General features: G+C 35.2%; 1 protein-coding gene across 1 annotated transcript in view; it reads right to left on the reverse strand.

Annotated features, from left to right (window-relative positions):
- IL33 (interleukin 33) overlaps positions 1–18,205 on the reverse strand; it is a 59,411-nt gene extending 41,206 nt beyond the window's left edge. The window contains exon 1 of the mRNA XM_061132408.1: positions 18,161–18,205. The gene's annotated coding sequence lies outside the window, so the exon portion shown is untranslated. The remainder of the gene's footprint in view (positions 1–18,160) is intronic.
- Between the last annotated feature and the right edge of the window lie 212 nt (positions 18,206–18,417).

Consider the following 18,417-nt stretch of genomic DNA (forward strand, 5'->3'; position numbering starts at 1 on the left):
TCAAGCTAGTTGAGATCATGAGGTATGACGCCCTTCCTGGTAATGCATGCCAGAACTCCCACTCCCCTTAACATAAGTTCATTTTACAAAAATAATGTTTTCATTATAAGAAATTTAAGAAATAATGAATAGAATTTATAATTCCATTATTCGAGTGGAATTATTTTACATTCTGTTATCTATCTTAGTGTTTTTATACACACATATTTTTAAATACCCGTCATCTGCTACTATTTTATAATTGTTTTCATTTAGCAATATGCTATGATAAGCTTTTTATGATTATAAAATCAATCTATGTGTCAGAAAACTTGTGAAAATAAATATTACCAGAAATTGCACTGCCCAAAAAGTTTATACCTAGATCCACAAAGGAAGACAACTTGCAAGGGTAGACAATGAAGATATATCAAACTCTATTATTCCTGTTTATTTATAAAATGATAGTAATTGTATCTGTTTGTATGTATGCTTGTAAGTGTTATATCTGGACCTTGCCTAGTTTCTGCAAATACATACTAACAAGTGTGAACACCAATCTGGAATTGGCAACAATTCAACCAAAACAATTGTTTAATCAAAGATAAGAGTTTGCCCATTAAAATCACCATTGATTCTGGAAATAGTGCCCAGATTCCAGAGCCTAACATGGCTTATTATTTGTGAATTATTATAATTCCAAAACCCTATCCAAGGATAGGGTTCTTTGGGCAGCATCCGAAATTCTATCAGATGATTTGATGTGTGTGTTTTTTTTTAAGAGAAACATCAGATTTTAGACAGGAAAAGCATTAGATTTTGAAGCCTATCGTCAAAGAATGCAATATTTATCTTTCATTTCCTAAAGTAGTAGCCTGATTTGGGTGTGGTGCATTTCTTAACTACATAAAACATTGATAAGAAGAGTTTCCTCGAGATACCACAGATATATGTATATCTTTAAAGCCAGTGAAAGTGTACCTAACTTCCATTCCCAGTGCAAAGAGATGCCACTAAATACTTCTGGAATTGATCCTGGAGGTAGTAGACTTCATTTGAAGGCAGACATGGAAAACTGAGGAATAACAAGAGGAGCTTCTGAAAGGGTGAGTCAGATATTTATAGTAGTGGGGAAATAAGGAATCTAATCTCTAAAATTTAAGACCAGAAGGGACTTCTACAGCAACAGTGTAGGCAAAAAAATAAAATTAAGGGCCAAGAGAAGGCAACCCAAAGTGGTAGTTGATATAGCAAATCTTTGCATTGGTGGAAGATAAAGGTACCAGACCTGCTTTAAAAATAAAAACATTTAAGGAAAAAGCTTCTTTAAGAATGGAAGTCAAAAAAAAAAAAAAAAAAGAATGGAAGTCAACTGCTAGGTAGTACTTTCTAGCAATATTATGAAGATTAAATGTAAGTTTTAAAAATATGTCTTGCTTTGTCTGAACTTTCTATTTTAAAGCTTCTGACACTCAAGCAAAAGATAAGAATTGCTGCTGAGCATCCAGGAAGACAGTGAACTCTGAGAGATGGTGTTTTCAGTGTCCTACCTAAGAAAAATTTGCCTTCCCCAGTGTTATGAAGAGGTCTGGAAGAAAACTAAACCCCTAAGAGATGTGATTGCTGTCCCAGTTCACAGCACAAGATACATCAGGAATACACATTCACACAAAGAAGTGCATGCAGAACACCCGCTGAGAGCAAACAGGAGTACCTGACCAGCAGAAAAGAATATATAGACCCATGAAAAACTTGAGATCAAGCTCTGAGCCTTTGGAGTGGGAGCACTGAATCCAAGACCCTAGACTACCAGAGAACCAACCCTAGTGGGTATCAAATAGTGAGAACTCACACAAAGGAAACCACCGTAATACAAAACCCAGCATCACCCAACCACCAATAGCAGCACCCTGTGCAGCACACCTCATCTAAACAGCAAACAAAACAAAAATACAAACCCAGTCATCAGCAGACAGGATTAGCACCTCACTCAGCCTTCCCCATCAGAGGAAAAACAAGCAAAAAACAAAAACTCAGCACAAATCTCACCCTATAAGAAGCTTACACAAACCACTGGACCAAATTTAGAAGGCAGAAACCAAAAGGAAGAAAGAATTCAACCTTGAAGCCTGGGAAAAGGAGACCTCAAGCATAAGAAGTTAAAATACTAACTAATAATAAAAAAGCAGAGAAATAGTACATGAATGAAGCAACAAACTAGAAACACAGAAGTCCAAATAAATGAAGAGGGAATAGGCAAACTACCTGAAAAAGAATTCAGAATAATGATAGTAATTGATCAAAAATATTGAAAGCAAAATGGAGAAAAAGGAAGAGTCCATTAACAAAGACCTAGAAGAGTTAAGAATAAACATACAGAGACAAGCAACACAATTACTGAAATCAAAAATACTCTGGAAGGAATCAACAGCAGAATATCTGAAGCAGAACGAATCAGTGAGCTGGAAGATAAAATGGTGGAAATAACTTCTGAAGAGCAGACTAAAGTAAAAAGGATGAAAAGAACTGACGATAGTCTCAGAGACCTCTGCAACAATATCAAACACACCAACATTTGAATAATAGGGGTCCCAGAAGAAGAAGAGAAAAAGAAAGGGTATGAGAAAATTTTTGAAGAGATTATTGTTGAAAATTTCACGAACATGGAAAAAGAAATAGTCAATCAAGTCCAAGAGGCACAAAGAGTCCCATACAGGATAAAACCAAGGAGAAACACACCAAGACACATGCTAATCAAACTGACAAAGACTAAACACAAAGAAAGAATATTAAAAGCAGCAAGGGAAAAGCAACAAGTAACATACAAGGGAAACCCCATATGCTTAACAGCTGATCTTTCAGCAGAAATTTTGCAGACCAGAAGGGAATGGCAGGCTATATTTAAAGTACTGAAATGGAAAAATTTACAACCAAGATTACTGTACCTGGAAAGGATCTCATTCAAGATTAATGGAGAAATCTAAAGTTTTTCAGACAAGCAAAAGTTAAGAGAATTCAGTACTACCAAACCAGCTTTACAACAAATGTTAAATGGACTTATATAGTCAAGAAATACAAGAGAAGAAAAAAATTTACAAAATCAACCCCAAACAATTAAGAAAATGGCAATAGGAACATATATATCAATAATTACTTTAAATGTAAATGGATTAAATGCTCCAACCAAAAGACACAGATTGGCTGAATGGATACAAAACAAGACCCATATATATGCTGTCTACAAGAAACCCACTTTAGACATAAAGACACATATAGACTGAAAGTGAGAGGATGGGAAAGTAAATTCCATGCAAATGAGAAGCAAAAGAAGGCTGGAGTAGCAGTCCTCATATCAGACAAAATAAACCTTTAAATAGAGAAGATTACAAGAGATAAGGAAGGACACTACACAATGATCAAGAGATCAATCCAAGAGGAGGACATAACAATTGTAAATATCTATGCACCCAACATAGGAACACCTCAGTACATAAGGCAAACACTAACAGACATAAAAGGAGAAATTGACAATGACACCATAATAGTAGCAGACTTTAACACCCCACTCACATCAATGGACAGATCATCAAAACAGAAAATTAATAAGGAAACACACATCTAATGATATATTATGATTCATTAGATGAGATGGATCTCATTGATCTTCAGGACATTCCAACCAAATTCAGAAGAATGCACCTTCTTCTCAAGTGCACATGGAATGTTCTACAGGATAGACCACATCTTGGTCACAAATCAAACCTCAGTAAATTTAAGAAAATTAAAATCATATCAAGCATCTTCTCCAACCACAATGCTATGAGACTAGATATCAATTACAAGAAAAAAATACAAGAAACACAAAACACATGGAGATTAAACAATATGCTTCTGAATAACCAACAGGTTATTGAAGAAATCAAAAAGGAAATCAAACAATTTCTAGAAACAAATGACAATGAAAACATGACAACTCAAAACCTATGGGATTCAGCAAAAGCAGTTCTAAGAGGAAGTGTATAACAATACTATTCTACCTCAAGAAATAAGAAAAACATCGAATAAACAACCTAACTTTATACCTAAAACAATTGGAAAAAGAATAAAAAATTCCCAAAATTAGTAGAAGAAAAGAAATCATAAAGATCTGAGCAGAAATAAATGAAAAAGAAATGAAAGAAACAATAGTAAAGAACAATAAAACTAAAAGCTGGTTCTTTGAGAAGATAAACAAAATTGACAAGCCATTAGCCAGACTCATCAAGGGAAAAAGAGAGAAGAATCAAATCAACAAAATTAGAAATGAAAAAGGAGAGGTTACAACAGACAATGCAGAAATACAAAGGATTATAAGAGATTATTATGAACAAATATATAGCAATAAAATGGATAACCTGGAAGAAATGGACAGATTCTTAGAAACGTTCAATCTTTGAAGACTGAACCAGGGAGAAATAGAAATTACGAACAACCCAGTTACAAGCACTGAAATTGAAGCTATGCTCAAAAATCACCCAAAAAACAAAAACCCAGGACCAGATGGATTCACAGGAGAATTCTATCAAACATTTAGAGAGGAGCTAATGCCTGTCCTTCTAAAACTCTTTCAACACATTGCAGAGGAAGGAATACTTTCAAACTCATTCTACAAGGCCACCATCACCCTGATAACCAAAACCAGACAAAGACAACACAAAAAAAGAAAACTACAGGCCAAAAAAACTGGACAGCTAAGTGTAAAAGAAGGAAATTAGAACACTTCCTAACACCACACACAAAGATAAACTCAAAATGGGTTAAAGACCTAAATGTGAGACGAGAAACTATAAAACTCTTAGAGGAAAACATAGGCAGAACACTCCATGACATAAATCAAAGCAAGATCCTCTATGACCCACCTCCTAGAGTAATAGAAATAAAAACAAAAGTAAACAAGTGGGATCTGATTAAACTTAAAAGCTTTTGCACAGCAAAGGAAACTATAAGCAAGGTGAAAAGACAACTCTCAGAATGGGAGAAAATACTAGCAAATGAAGCCACTGACAAAGGATTAATTACCAAAATATACAAGCAACTCATACAACTCAATACCAGAAAAACAAACAACCCAATCAAAACGTGGGAAAAAGACCTAAACAGACATTTCTCCAAAGAAGACATACAGATGGCTAACCAACACATGAAAAGATGATTAACATCGCTCATTATTAGAGAAACACAAATCAAAACCACAATGAGGTATCACCTCACACCGGTCAGAATGGCCATCATCAAGAAGTCTACAAACAATAAATGCTGGAGAGGGTGTGGAGAAAAGGGAATGCTCTTGCACTGTTGGTGGGAATGTAAATTGATACAGCCACTATGGAATACAGTATGGAGATTCCTTAAAAAACTAGGAATAAAACCACCATGTGACCCAGCAATCCCACTCCTAGGCATATACCCTGAGGAAACCAGACTTGAAAAAGACACATGTATACCATTGTTCATTGCAGCACTATTTATAATAGCTAGAACATGGAAGGAACCTAGATGCCCATCAACAGATGAATGGATAAAGAAGTTGTGGTACATATACACAATGGAATATTACTCAGCCATAAAAAGGAACACATTTGAATCAGTTCTGATGAGATGGATGAACCTAGAACCTATTATACAGAGTGAGTCATAAAGAGAAAAATAAATATCATATTCTAATGCACATATAAGGAGTCTAGAAAAATGGTACTGAAGAATTTATTTACAGGGCAGCAATGGAGAAACAGACATAGAGAATAAACTTATGAACATGGGTAGGGGGAGGAGAGGGTGAGATGTATGGAAAGAGGAACATGGAAACTTACATTACCATATATAAAACAGATAGCCAACGGGAATTTGCTGTATGGCTCAGGAAACTCAAACAGGGGCTCTGAATCAACCTAGAGGGTGGGATGGGGAGGGAGACGGGAGGGAGGTCCAAAACAGAGGGGATATATGTATACCTATGGCTGATTCATGTTGAGGTTTGACAGAAGACAACAAAGTTATGTAAAGAAATTATCCTTCAATAAAAAGATAAATTAAAAATAAATAAATAAAAAGAAAAAATAGTAAAATAAATAGACAACCAAAAAATTAAAAAATAAAGATAAGAATTGTGCTTGTGCTTAATAAAGAACCCAAACCAGCCAGTTCATCAGCTTTTAAAGCTTTGATGTCACAAGTAGAGCCTCTATTTTATCTGGTTTATCCGTTTTCTTGTTATAAATTAAATTCTACGTCATTTGAACTATGTTTTAATTAAGAAAACATTGGGGTGGATTATTAGCTCATAATAATTCAACAATACTTGACTAAATTTTCTTAAAGTATGTTGTGTTCAAGGTCTATAGAAACTCCATTTGTGATCATGGGGATAAGAGAAATTATCCATTTTTTTCCTACTATAGTGTAACATTTTTATTTTTAATTGGAGGATAATTGCTTTACAATATTGTGTTGGTTGCTGCCATATATCAACATGAATGAGTCATAAGTATATGTATGTCCTCTCTTAACCTCCTTAACCTCCTTCTTGCCTCCCACCCCATCTGACCCCTCTAGGTTGCCACAGAGCACTGGATTTGAGCTCCCTGCATCATACAGCTATCTAATTTTACATATGGTAATGTATATGTTTCAATGCTACTCTCTCAATTTGTCCCACCCTTTCCTTCCCTCCTGGGTCCACAAGTCTGTTCTCTATGTCTGCATCTCCACTGCTGCCCTGGAGATAGGTTCATCAGTACCATCATTCTAGATTCCATATATATGTGCTAATAAACATTATTTGTCTTTCTCTTTCTACTTATTGCCCTCTGTATAATAGGCTCTAGGTTCATTCACCGCATTAAAACTGAGTCAAATGCATTCCATTTTATGGCTGAGCATTCTTTTTATTCCATTGTGTATATGTACCACAACTTATTTATCCATTCATCTGTCCATGGACACCTAGGTTGCTTCCATGTCCTAGCTATTTTAAATAGTGCTTCAGTGAACATTTGGGCACATGTGCCTTCCTGGCTATATTTTTCTGAAATCCAAATATAGTATAATGGTTTGTTTTAATGTTTTCCTCTCTAACTAATGTTTTCTTATTGTTGGTATACAACAGAGGAATACTTCAACTCCAAAATATAGTCATAGGGAAGATATCTTTTTCTAAAGTGTGTTTTTCAACTAACTTAAGTGTAGTTACATTAATTACAAATAATATTAAGTCAACTAACTTAATATGTAGTTAAGTGTACATATTAACTTAAGTGTAATATATAAATAAAAGTTACATATTTCTAGGAAAAGTGAAAAAAAATGCATGCATTAAAGGAGAACCACAATGCCTATCAGAATGAATACAGTGAAGAAGACAGAAAATACCAGTTATTGCAAAGGTTTGGGACAACTGTAATTCTTATACATGGGTGCTGAAAGTGTGAATTGCTAGAACTACTTTGGAAAATATATATATATATTATAAAACATATATATATACTTTTGACCCGACAGGTCTACTTAAAGGTAATATATCTAACAAAAAGACAAAAAATATACTTGCCAAAATATATGTAAGGGAATGTTCCTAGCAGTCCTAGTCATGTAACTCCAAGCTGGAAACAATGCAAATATCCATCTACATCATAAATTATGGCATAAATTATGGCATGTTCATTTCGAGGAATTCTAACTAGTAATAAGAGTAAACAAGCTAATTCTATATGCAATACAGAGGTATATCACAACCATAATCTTGAGTGAATGAGGCCAGACACAAAAAGATAAATAATGTGTGAATTTATTTATAAATAGGTCAAAACCCCCACAGGCAAATTGAATGTATATTAGAAAACCTAATAACGGCTTTTCTTGAGGTAGAGAGAAATGACTAGAAGAGGGAAAGAGGAGGCTTCTGGAATCCTTTATTCTTCTGTTTCTTTTTATGGTTGCATAAATTTGTGCAAGCTGGAATCAAGATTGCCAGGGGAAATATCAGTAATCTCAGATACGCAGATGACACCACTCTTATGGCAGAAAACGAAGAAGAACTGAAGAGCCTCTTGATGAAAGTGAAAGAGGAGAGTGAAAAAGCTGGCTTAAAACTCAACATTAAAAAAACTAAGATCGTGGCATCTGGTCCCATCACTTCATGGCAAATAGATGGGGAAACAGTAACAGACTATTTTCTTGGGCTCCAAAATCACTGTAGATGGTGACTGCAGCCATGAAATCAAAAGAAGCTTGCTCCTTGGAAACAAAGCTATGATCGATCTAGACAGCATAATGTATGGCAAAAACCACTACAATGTTGTAAAGTAATTAGCCTCCAACTAATAAAAATAAGTGGGAAAAAAAATTAAAAAAAAAAACACAATAAAAAGCAGAGACATTACCTTGCCAACAAAGGGTCTGTCTAATCAAAGCTATCGTTTTTCCAGTAGTCATGTATGGACGTGAGAGTTTGACTGTAAAGAAAGCTGTGCTTCAAAGAATTGATGCTTCTGAACTGTGGTGCTGGAGAAGACTCTTGAGAGTCCCTTGCATTGCAAGGAGATCAAACCAATCAATCCTAAAGGAAATCAGTCCTGAATATTCACTGGAAGGACTGATGCTGAAGCTGAAACTCCAATACCTTGGCTGCCTGATGCAAAGAACTGAGTCATTGGAAAAGACCCAGATGCTGGGAAATATTGAAGGCAGGAGGATAAGGGGATGACAGAGGGTGTGATGGTTGGATGGCATCACTGATTTGATGGACATAAGTTTGAGCAAGTTCCAGGAGTTGGTGATGGACAGGGAAGCCTGGCATGCTGCAGTCCATGAGGTCGCAAAGAGTCAGACACGACCGAGCAACTGAACTGGACTAAAGTTTGAGCAAGTTCCAGGAGTTGGTGATGGACAGGGAAGCCTGGCATGCTGCAGTCCATGAGGTCGCAAAGAGTCAGACACGACCGAGCAACTGAACTGGACTAAAGTTTGTTCACTTTGTGATAACTCATTAAGCTGTATAGTCATGAGTTGTACAATTTTCTGTGTTTATGTTATATGTTAATTAATTTTTTAAGTTAAAGGAAACAGAGACTGTCCATGAATTCTAAAATATATGGATTCTACATTCTCAAGTGTGGTGGTCAAAGAGACTCATTGACAGAACTAAGTAAGCAATCTGTTTTGTGGTTTAAAAAAATTAAATGAACACCATTGTCTGTATTTAAGAATGAATTGAGCTGATTAGAAAATGGTTAGATGGGAAATGAACACATTCCTCTCTTTCCTTAATATGGTAGAAGTGCTTCTCGTATACCTGATTAAAGACTTAGTTTTCTGGAATTGAGCTTCAGGAGTTGCTTGTATATTTTTGAGATTAATCCTTTGTCTGTTGCTTCATTTGCTATTATTTTCTCCCAATCTGAAGGCTGTCTTTTCACCTTGCTTATAGTTTCCTTTGTTGTGCAAAAGCTTTTAAGTTTCATTAGGTCCCATTTGTTTATTTTTGCTTTTATTTCCAATATTCTGGGAGGTGGGTCATAGAGGATCTTGCTGTGGTTTATGTCGGAGAGTGTTTTGCCTATGTTCTCCTCTAGGAGTTTTATAGTTTCTGGTCTTACATTTAGATCTTTAATCCATTTTGAGTTTATTTTTGTGTATGAAGTAATTAGGCTCCAACTAATAATAAAAAAAAAGACTTAGTTTTTTGTTCTGAAAGAATTGAAAAATCACATTAAAGATGATTTTTGAGGTATTTTTCAGACTGAGGCAGAATCCTCGGGATGACTTTGAAAAAATTTGACTGCCCTTCTCAGCAATGAGCAAGAAGTTCTTAAAAACCAAAAATGGTTGGAATTCTGAAAGAATGAAATGATGCTGAGACTTACCTAGTATAGATGTTGTTTCTTATCCAACAAATATCTTTTCTTCCACCAAAGAAGAAATTTAGATATGCAAAAACTAAGCCATTTGTGGCAATACTGTTTCCATCTGCCAATAACAGGTCTAAGTATGGGCATATGACACAGATCTTGCTAATGAGACAAAGGTGAGGCATGTCTGAGACTTCTGAGAAAATTTTTCTCCTTAGAAGTAAGTGCTGTTTAACTTCCACTCACTTGGCTTCTGTGAGGGTGTTATGCTCAGAGCTAGGCCAGCCATCCTCTCCCATGAAGGGAGAGATCATGGATAGGCTACCAACTTCAGAACCTCTTGTTAAGTGAGCACTAAGTGTCCTTATATAGTCAATTTATCTTTGATTCTAGTTAAAGCTTATCAAGTGATACAAATTATTTTTATATATTTTTTGTCTAAATGTGATCTGCATTGGCTTTTTCTAAAGCCTAAAAAGAAGTGGCTAACAACTAATGTATTCTGAACACGAATTTATAATATCTCTAAATACAGTTGGGTTGTTTAAACATTCTTCCTTATCCCCTGCTCAAAGCTCTTCTTAAATTTTTAATTGTAAAAATGGATAATATAAAACTTACCATCTTACCCATTTTAAGTATATTTCAGTAGTGTTATCTGCATTCACATTGTTGTGCAACAGACCTCTAGAACTTTTTCATCTTGCAAAACTAAAACTATAGTTTAAACAACTCCTCATTTCACCTTCCCAAAGCCCATGGCAACATCATTTTACCCTCTGTTTCTTGTGTTTGAATACTTTAGTACCTCATATAAGTGGGATCATATAGTACACAGTATTTGTGTTTGGCTTATTTCACTTAACATAATGTCCTCAAGGTTCATCCCTGTTGAGCATGTGACAGGATTTCTTTTCTTTTTTAAGGCTGAGTGATATTTCATTGTATGTTTATACTATATTTTCTTTATCCATTCATTAGTGGACATTTGGGTTGATTCCACCTCTTGGCTACTTTGAATAATATTATAATGAACATAGGTGTGCAGCTATCTCTTCAACATCCCATTTTTTATTCTTTTGGATATGTATCCAAAAGTAGGAATGCTAGATCATATATGGTGGTTCTATTTTTAATTTTTTTGAGGAATCTTCATACTGTGTCCTATTGCAGCTAGTTTAAAATTTTAATATTTAAGTAATGTTGTATTTTAAGCAAAATTTTAGTATAATAATATGAATATACAAATTGATATTTTTAAATCAATAAAACATTATTTATCAGAAAACAGCATGAAACACCAGAAACAGAATGGGTAAACTGAATTTTTTTGTGTGTATCAGGAAAAAATTTTGAAATTTATAAGTAACTATTTCAGTTCTGTTCTTTTTCTTTTTTTAAATTCAGATTGCCAATAATGGTACTGTTATTACTATTTTTACTACTAATTTTACAGATTGCCAATATAGTACTTTTACTGATATTTTACTCTTGTAAAACACCAGTTTTGTTTGTTTGCCATAATTTTTATATATATTAATTTGTGTATAGAATTGATTATGAAAATCATATCTTATAATGATGCATTATCTCATTATGAGTGGACAAATAGTGACAAAATGAAATGACTTATAAAGACATTGAAGATCAAACTTCAGTTAACATCCTACTTATAAAGTGAACTGTTAAGCAGGTAGAACCATGCAGAGGCTAGTAACCCCAAGGACTGTGGTTCACTGGTAGATCTAGATAACTTCTGTACCTATCATATGCCATACCTCTACTTGGCAAAGTAATGGACACCAGTTACACCATATCCTCCAGTAATGTGGCCGATTCTTTGCAACCCCATGAACTGTAGTCTGCCATTCAGCCTGCCTTGAATTTCCCAGGCAAGAATGCTGGAGTAGATACTACTCCAAACTAAGGTAGGAACCAAACAAAAACTGTCAATTAATAAGATATCAACATTTTCAAAGTTAAAAAAATTTAAACAATTGGACCAAAGTGTAAATCAAACAAATGATTATATACTCATAACAAAATAAAATATTAAAAATAATTGTAAGAAGTATTTTGACATATATCATAGAACTCCAGTGATAATACAAATATCAACTAATGATTTTATATAATATATAATTTTCTTCCCTCTATCTGGTAACTGAACTGCTTTAACTTTAGTATTAAGATGAAATAATCCAATGTGTATCCCAGGGCCCAGATTTTCAGTAGCCTAATAATGTTCCCCACTAAAGAAATTGGGGTTCTTTGGAGAATGGCTGATTTAATATTTCAGGTAAAAGAAATGCAAGATAAGCCTGAATAACTTTTGCCTGAAAGCAATGATGCATATTTTAAAGTTCTGAGAAAATTTTAAAATGAGCCACCAGGAAGGGGCTTCTGTGTGATAAATTATGACCATGTGGCTCAGCACAACAAAAAAGTTGTAACTAATCAAAACAAGTCTGAAAAGGAGTTAATTGTAATATCACCAAAATCATGAGTCCATAATGATGGACTACGAATCTGTTTTTAAGTCAAATATTATCTCAAATTACTTCCATTCAGAAGTTAATTATAAATATAGTCTCATAGTATGTGAAAGTGTTTCCTTGTACAAAGACTAAAGTTATTGCTAGCATAACTTTTATAGGATTTTTCTCTTCTGTTTGGAATTTGCAGATCAAACGGTAACAGAAACACTGGCCAACTTGTTAAAAGTTCTGTAAACCTTTAGTTTTTCCACCGCCCTGTCACTCCCATGTTATCCTAGGTTGGCTGATACACATCAAAGCCACAGTGAAGGTCCCTCCCAGTGCTGGCATTCAGCTGGCACACTCCAAATGGCTAGTTCCTTTCCCACTATTATATCTGCTCATGCCGTGCCAGCTGTTAAATGTTTTGCACCTCACCCTGTACAGACTGTGAGATTTTCTTTCTCAAGCCAGTGGCCCTCCCAGTGATATACTGCACTGTGTATTAGATATTAAATTTTATTGTTAGAAGACATTTAAAAATCAAGAGTATAAACTCTTTCTACTCACAGATGTTAAGAGTTCCTCCACAATGACCTGAACAGGCTAAGTTCACACGATGTGCAATCCACATCGTGTATATTTAATTCCCATAAGAATTTCAATAGAGTTACCTTGTTCAATGATCAGAAAATACAGTTCAGAGGTCTGGAAACATGTCCACCATGGAATGATAAACCTTGTCTCCCACCCTGCCTAATTCGTGTGCTGCAACCATTTCCCAAATTGCTGACTTTATCATCCTTACATGGGAATCTAAGTAGGTTTACCTGGTAGCTGGGCTTAAAGTGAAAAGATTGTGCTAGACACTTCTCTTATTCTCCAAGACAGACCTAATCATTTTCCTTCTTTGGACAGAGATGACCTCTTTCTGAATATATCTAATGATGCAGGGCAGAAGAATGTAACTGGGGTCTCTTACTTTGCCAAGAAGGGGTGTTGCATGGGATAGGTAAAGAAGTTATCTAGATCTAACAGTGAACCACAATCCTTGAGGCTACCAGTCCCTCCATGGTTCTACCTAGATAGTAGGGAGAACCAGTAAGTCTAAAAACAGATGCTCTTTTAGGAGCATTTGTCACAAATACCCGGAAAAAAATGGATGCTCTAAAAATTGGATTTCTATCCAATTTTTATACGTTTATGAATTAAAAAAATACAAAGATTTACAGATAGTATTTTTTTCCAACTGACACACCACAATGCAAATGACTTTAATGCTTCTAAATGCTGAGTCTACTCTCATGGACCTGTAGCACTGAGTAGAAATCTTTCCACTTGACATTTGAAAGGTAATAGTAATCAGACAGCCAGATGTAAGCATTATATGTCACATCCTAGGCATGGCACTATCCAAACTTGTTTATTAAAACAGCTTATACTGTTTTATACCACATAGTGACAATTATGATTATGATTATGATTTCACAAGCCATACGGCACTTGAGTAAGTGAAGAAAAAACTGTGCCTGCTCTTTGATAAATAATGCTACATATACATTGATGTAATATGAATCTTATAAAAGTCACATTGAAGAAAAAAAAGAAGCTAAAAATAACCACCAAATTATATTAGAATGAATGTTGGCACCTAGGTCTGTGGCTCAAACTTTTAAAAAAGACTAGAAGAAAAGAAATATTTACTCAAGAAAACAATCCTACTACTATTCATTGATTAGTATGAAGTAGCCATGCTGACTACTGATAAACTATTTAAACACCTTTGCTAAGGAATGTGGGCAATTGCCATATAATATATGTATAAAAGATAATGAATAAATAAAACTTCAGGAAGGAAAAATTTTGGAATTAGTAAATTCAGGTTAGAGGTAACTTCGTGATTGGGTTTAATAAGCTCCCAAATGAAAGAACATGAGAGAAAGGCACATAATTTCCCTTTTAAAAAGAAAATATAAACTACTTAAAGTCTTCCCAGGTGGTGCCAGTGGTAAAGAATTCGCCCGATAATGCAAGACACTCAAGAGACGCAGGATCAGTTCCTGGGTCAGGAAGATCTCCTGGAGGAGGACGTGGCAACCCATTCCAGTATTCTTGCCTGGAGAATTACATGGACAGAGGAGACTGGTGGGCTACAGCCCACGGGGCCGCAAAGAGTCAGACACAACTGAGTGACCAAACACACAACACACACATAAACTACTTAATAGCATTTCTTAAACAGCAGCCAATGATCGAGCCAGCAGGCTAAGGAGTTAGAGTGGCTGAGATTTGAACAGAGCAGATATGCAGAACTATGAAGTTCTTTAAGAAAATATCTAATCTTTGCTAGGAAATCCAAGAGAAGTAATGAGCAAAACATCCTTACACTTGCAAAAGGTCTCAGATGTATTAGCAATTCTGGGGAAAATTCTAATGATGACCCAATTCATGATCTGTGCAAAGTGAGGGGGAACTAGATGTAGACTGGTGTGCTGGTTAAAAGCGAAGCCAAGTTTATGGGTGGATGCTGTTCTGGCATTACCAGTGGCAGTGACAACAGAAAATTACTTAAGAGAATAGTGGCTGACAGGAACCCTTTCCTTCAGATGGCAATAAATGTAGTCCTAAAGAAAATAGCTGAAAGATTTTAATGTTATTTCATTAAAATTTTTGTTTGAAAATGACTGAAACCTTAAATAGAAAATGGCTTCACAAAGATGATTAGAGATGCATTAAATAAAGTCATTTGGAATCCATCTTCCCTGTTGGTTCTTTCTCCTTCCTGGAACTTGACTCTGGGTTTTAACTGCTGGTTTGAAATTTGCTGGTTGTGTCATTTTAGGTTATTACAGTCTTTCTAAATCTCACCTGTTTAATTTTATAAATGGAGAAGATAATGTTTATTTCATAGAGATTCTGTGAAGATTAAATGAGAGAATGTGGAATTAATGTCTCACTTTTAATGAAATGTAAGTGATTATTAACAGTTACCTTTCATGACTGCTTCTTACTTGCTTTACCTTCAAAAGCATCTCAACACCTCTCTAAGGTAGAGTATCTTATTATTCTTTTGTTTTTGTTTTACATTTTACACAAGAGAAAATAATTCAGGTTTAGGAATATTAAGATACAAAATCACACAGCTAGTCAATGACAGATGATGGAGTTGAGGCCTATCTTCCTCTAAAATTTTGTGTTTTTTTACTATTATGCTACATTGCAGTCTACACTTATAGCAAAAAATGAACAGAAACAAAAATCTTCACAGTTATAGGATGATTTACCACTAATAGAAAGGACAGCATGTGAGCATGTCATGCCAGGAGTCTGCTACAGTGAGGAAGTGCCCCAAACTCCTTATATCACCTTTAACACCCCCGACAGTGAACTTTGCCTGTCCTGTAAGACTGTGTACCCTTAAAGATTCCTTGTGTGTACAGATATCAACACCAGGGAAACCAGACAGAAAATGAAAAGAGATTAGAGGTTCTACTATGTCCCAAAGTCCTTGAACCAAATATTGGGGTTTTTTGTTTGTTTTTAATGGAATTAAAATTTCTTTCTACTGTTCAAGATTATTTTTGGTCTTAATGTTTCTAAATGTCCCTGCTGCAAATTGAGATATAAAAGAAGAATTCTATCACTTGATTCCCACCATGTTTTCCAAAATTTTACCTTGTTGAATGAAAGATACAATGATTTTGGCACAGTCACACTCTCATGTCAAAAACAGACTTCCTGCTATCAGATTTACTGGCATAAATTTCTCTGATGTAATATTTTTCTTCCCCCAGTGCTACCCGCCCTGCAGTTCTTCCATGTAATGATTTAACTTTGCACTCATATTCTCCAAAAAGACCTCATGCTATCAGGTTTATTGGCATGAACAATTCTTGGTGCTTTTTCTTTTTCTTCCCTCATTGCTGCACTGCTATCCCACTTCTCACCTCCCACAGTATTTGCTGAAATGATTTAATTCCTTCATGGAGCAGAACTTTTTACAGTGACCCAGTACATTCCCTGAAGTTGGTTGAAAGCTGTTTCTTTAATCCTTTACAGACTGTATCCAAGAGAGGTGGCTCCCATTTCTCAATCTCTTCCTTTACTTTTTAGCACTGTTTCAATGTTTCAGTGAAAATTCCCCTCAGAATTCTTCCCTCTCTATAAATGGGAAAGGAAGAGAGGTATCTTTTGGCTTTAGATATTGTAAGTTAAACAGTGATGGGAAAGAGTAAAACATCTAGGTCAATACATTGCTAAGAAAATGAATTAGGCAACCACCAGTTAAAGATTAATAGGAAATCTAGGATCCTTCCAGAGAAGCATGTGGAAGAAAACGTGAAATTTGAGTTGCAGATGCCTGTGAGAGTTCTTTACAATTTATGGATACTACCCAGTTGTGTGATTCAGCTCAATCACCCCAGACTCTAAGAAATAGAGAATTCTGAGGTTTTCTGAACACAGAGCTATGCCTTTTCAGGGTCAAAATTAAAAGAAGAGCATTAAGTATTCAAAAGACAAATATGAGAAGCAGTAGGTAGGAATATAGAGAACAGCATAGGATGACATACAGGGATGACTCAAACAGAATAAGCACAGTGCTGAGGAGGGAGTGACAGTCAAGTCCAGCCACCCCTAGTCCTAGTTACTTCACTCTCAAGTCTCCAAAAACCCTCTAGAATCAACTTGTGTGCAGCCACAGTACTTAGGACTGAGAGAGTCAATTCCTAGGCAGGTTGATAAGAAGTCTAGGGGTCCCCATGGAGACAGGGGTTTGGAATTCTCAAGGAGGAAGAAAGGACAAGCTTTTTTTCCCCCTCTACATTCCTTAGGCTTATATAACAATAATGTATCCTGCTTGAGGACAGTCTCTGAAAAAAACCTTCTGGTTAATTCTGTTATCTCAAAATGTAAATCATGGGAGTAGGTCTGGTGAGGTCTTTACAATCTCTAGACATTCTTTTGATTCACTGTAATAACTAATTTGAGAGTACATAATTCCAGTGCTAAGACTAGCAAGGTGGTACTCTTTCTACCCCCTTCTGATGTCTATGTCAGAAGCTTTCTCTATCTCCTTTATACTTTAACAAAACTTTATTACACAAAAGCTCTGAGTGATCCAGCCTCGTCTCTGGCTCTGGATTGAATTCTTCTCCTCCGGAGGCCAAGAATCCCGGCATCTTTGCATGATTCAGAAACAACCTTTCAGGACTTTGTGCCATTTTTTATTTTAATTAAAATAGCCTGCAGGCAGGTATTTATGCAAGGAAATATAAGGCAGAGAAGAGTGCAAGACAGCAAGAATTAAAGAGAAAAAAAAAAAGCGATTTTCACTCTAAATGAAGAATAGTAGCAAAACTAATAAGCTTTTGAATTTACTCATTTAGTACGTCAATTCCTTATTTTTTCCACAAATTGTTTTTGAGAGGATGACATCTTTAGTTCTTATATTTGTCCTTCTTTCTTAAAAACCAGTTGTGAACAACTGTGAGTAGGTTTGCCTTGGATAAACATTTCAGGAGTAAGAAGTAGAATATCAACTTGCTTTATGAAGTTTTGTGGTGCTAAAGGGGAACATGTACTATAAAGACAACTTATTTTAGCAGTTTATTAATAATTTTATAAATCACTCAAAAGAGAACAAAGTGGCATTCTAAGTTAGCAACAACTGTTATCATCAACTTTTAATTATATTGGCAATAATAATAAATCAACCTAATTCTTTATTTTATAGAAGTAAAAAGCTTTTCTCTGTGGTTCTCAAGATTTTACTTTGTAAGACCTTATTAAAATGTACCAGAATATTGGTTTCATTCTTACCTTGTGATCTTGTTTTGATTTCTCCCCTGAAAAGCTGCAGCTCTGTGTTAAAACGCTTGCAGGCTCTATTTGTTACCGAAAGTTTGGCACAGAACCAAATTGATGTGGAAGGAAGAGCTGATTGGGTGACATTTTAGCAGGTTTTTAATAGCATGTAAACAACCAATAGTTATAATCCTGTCAACTAAAATTCACTGTCTTCTCCCCATTTCCATCTTAAATTAATCCTGCAATTATGGATTTGACGTTCTGTGTTT

This window comes from Dama dama, chromosome 29 (assembly GCF_033118175.1).
Source record: "Dama dama isolate Ldn47 chromosome 29, ASM3311817v1, whole genome shotgun sequence".
Classification (NCBI taxonomy): Eukaryota; Metazoa; Chordata; class Mammalia; order Artiodactyla; family Cervidae; genus Dama; species Dama dama.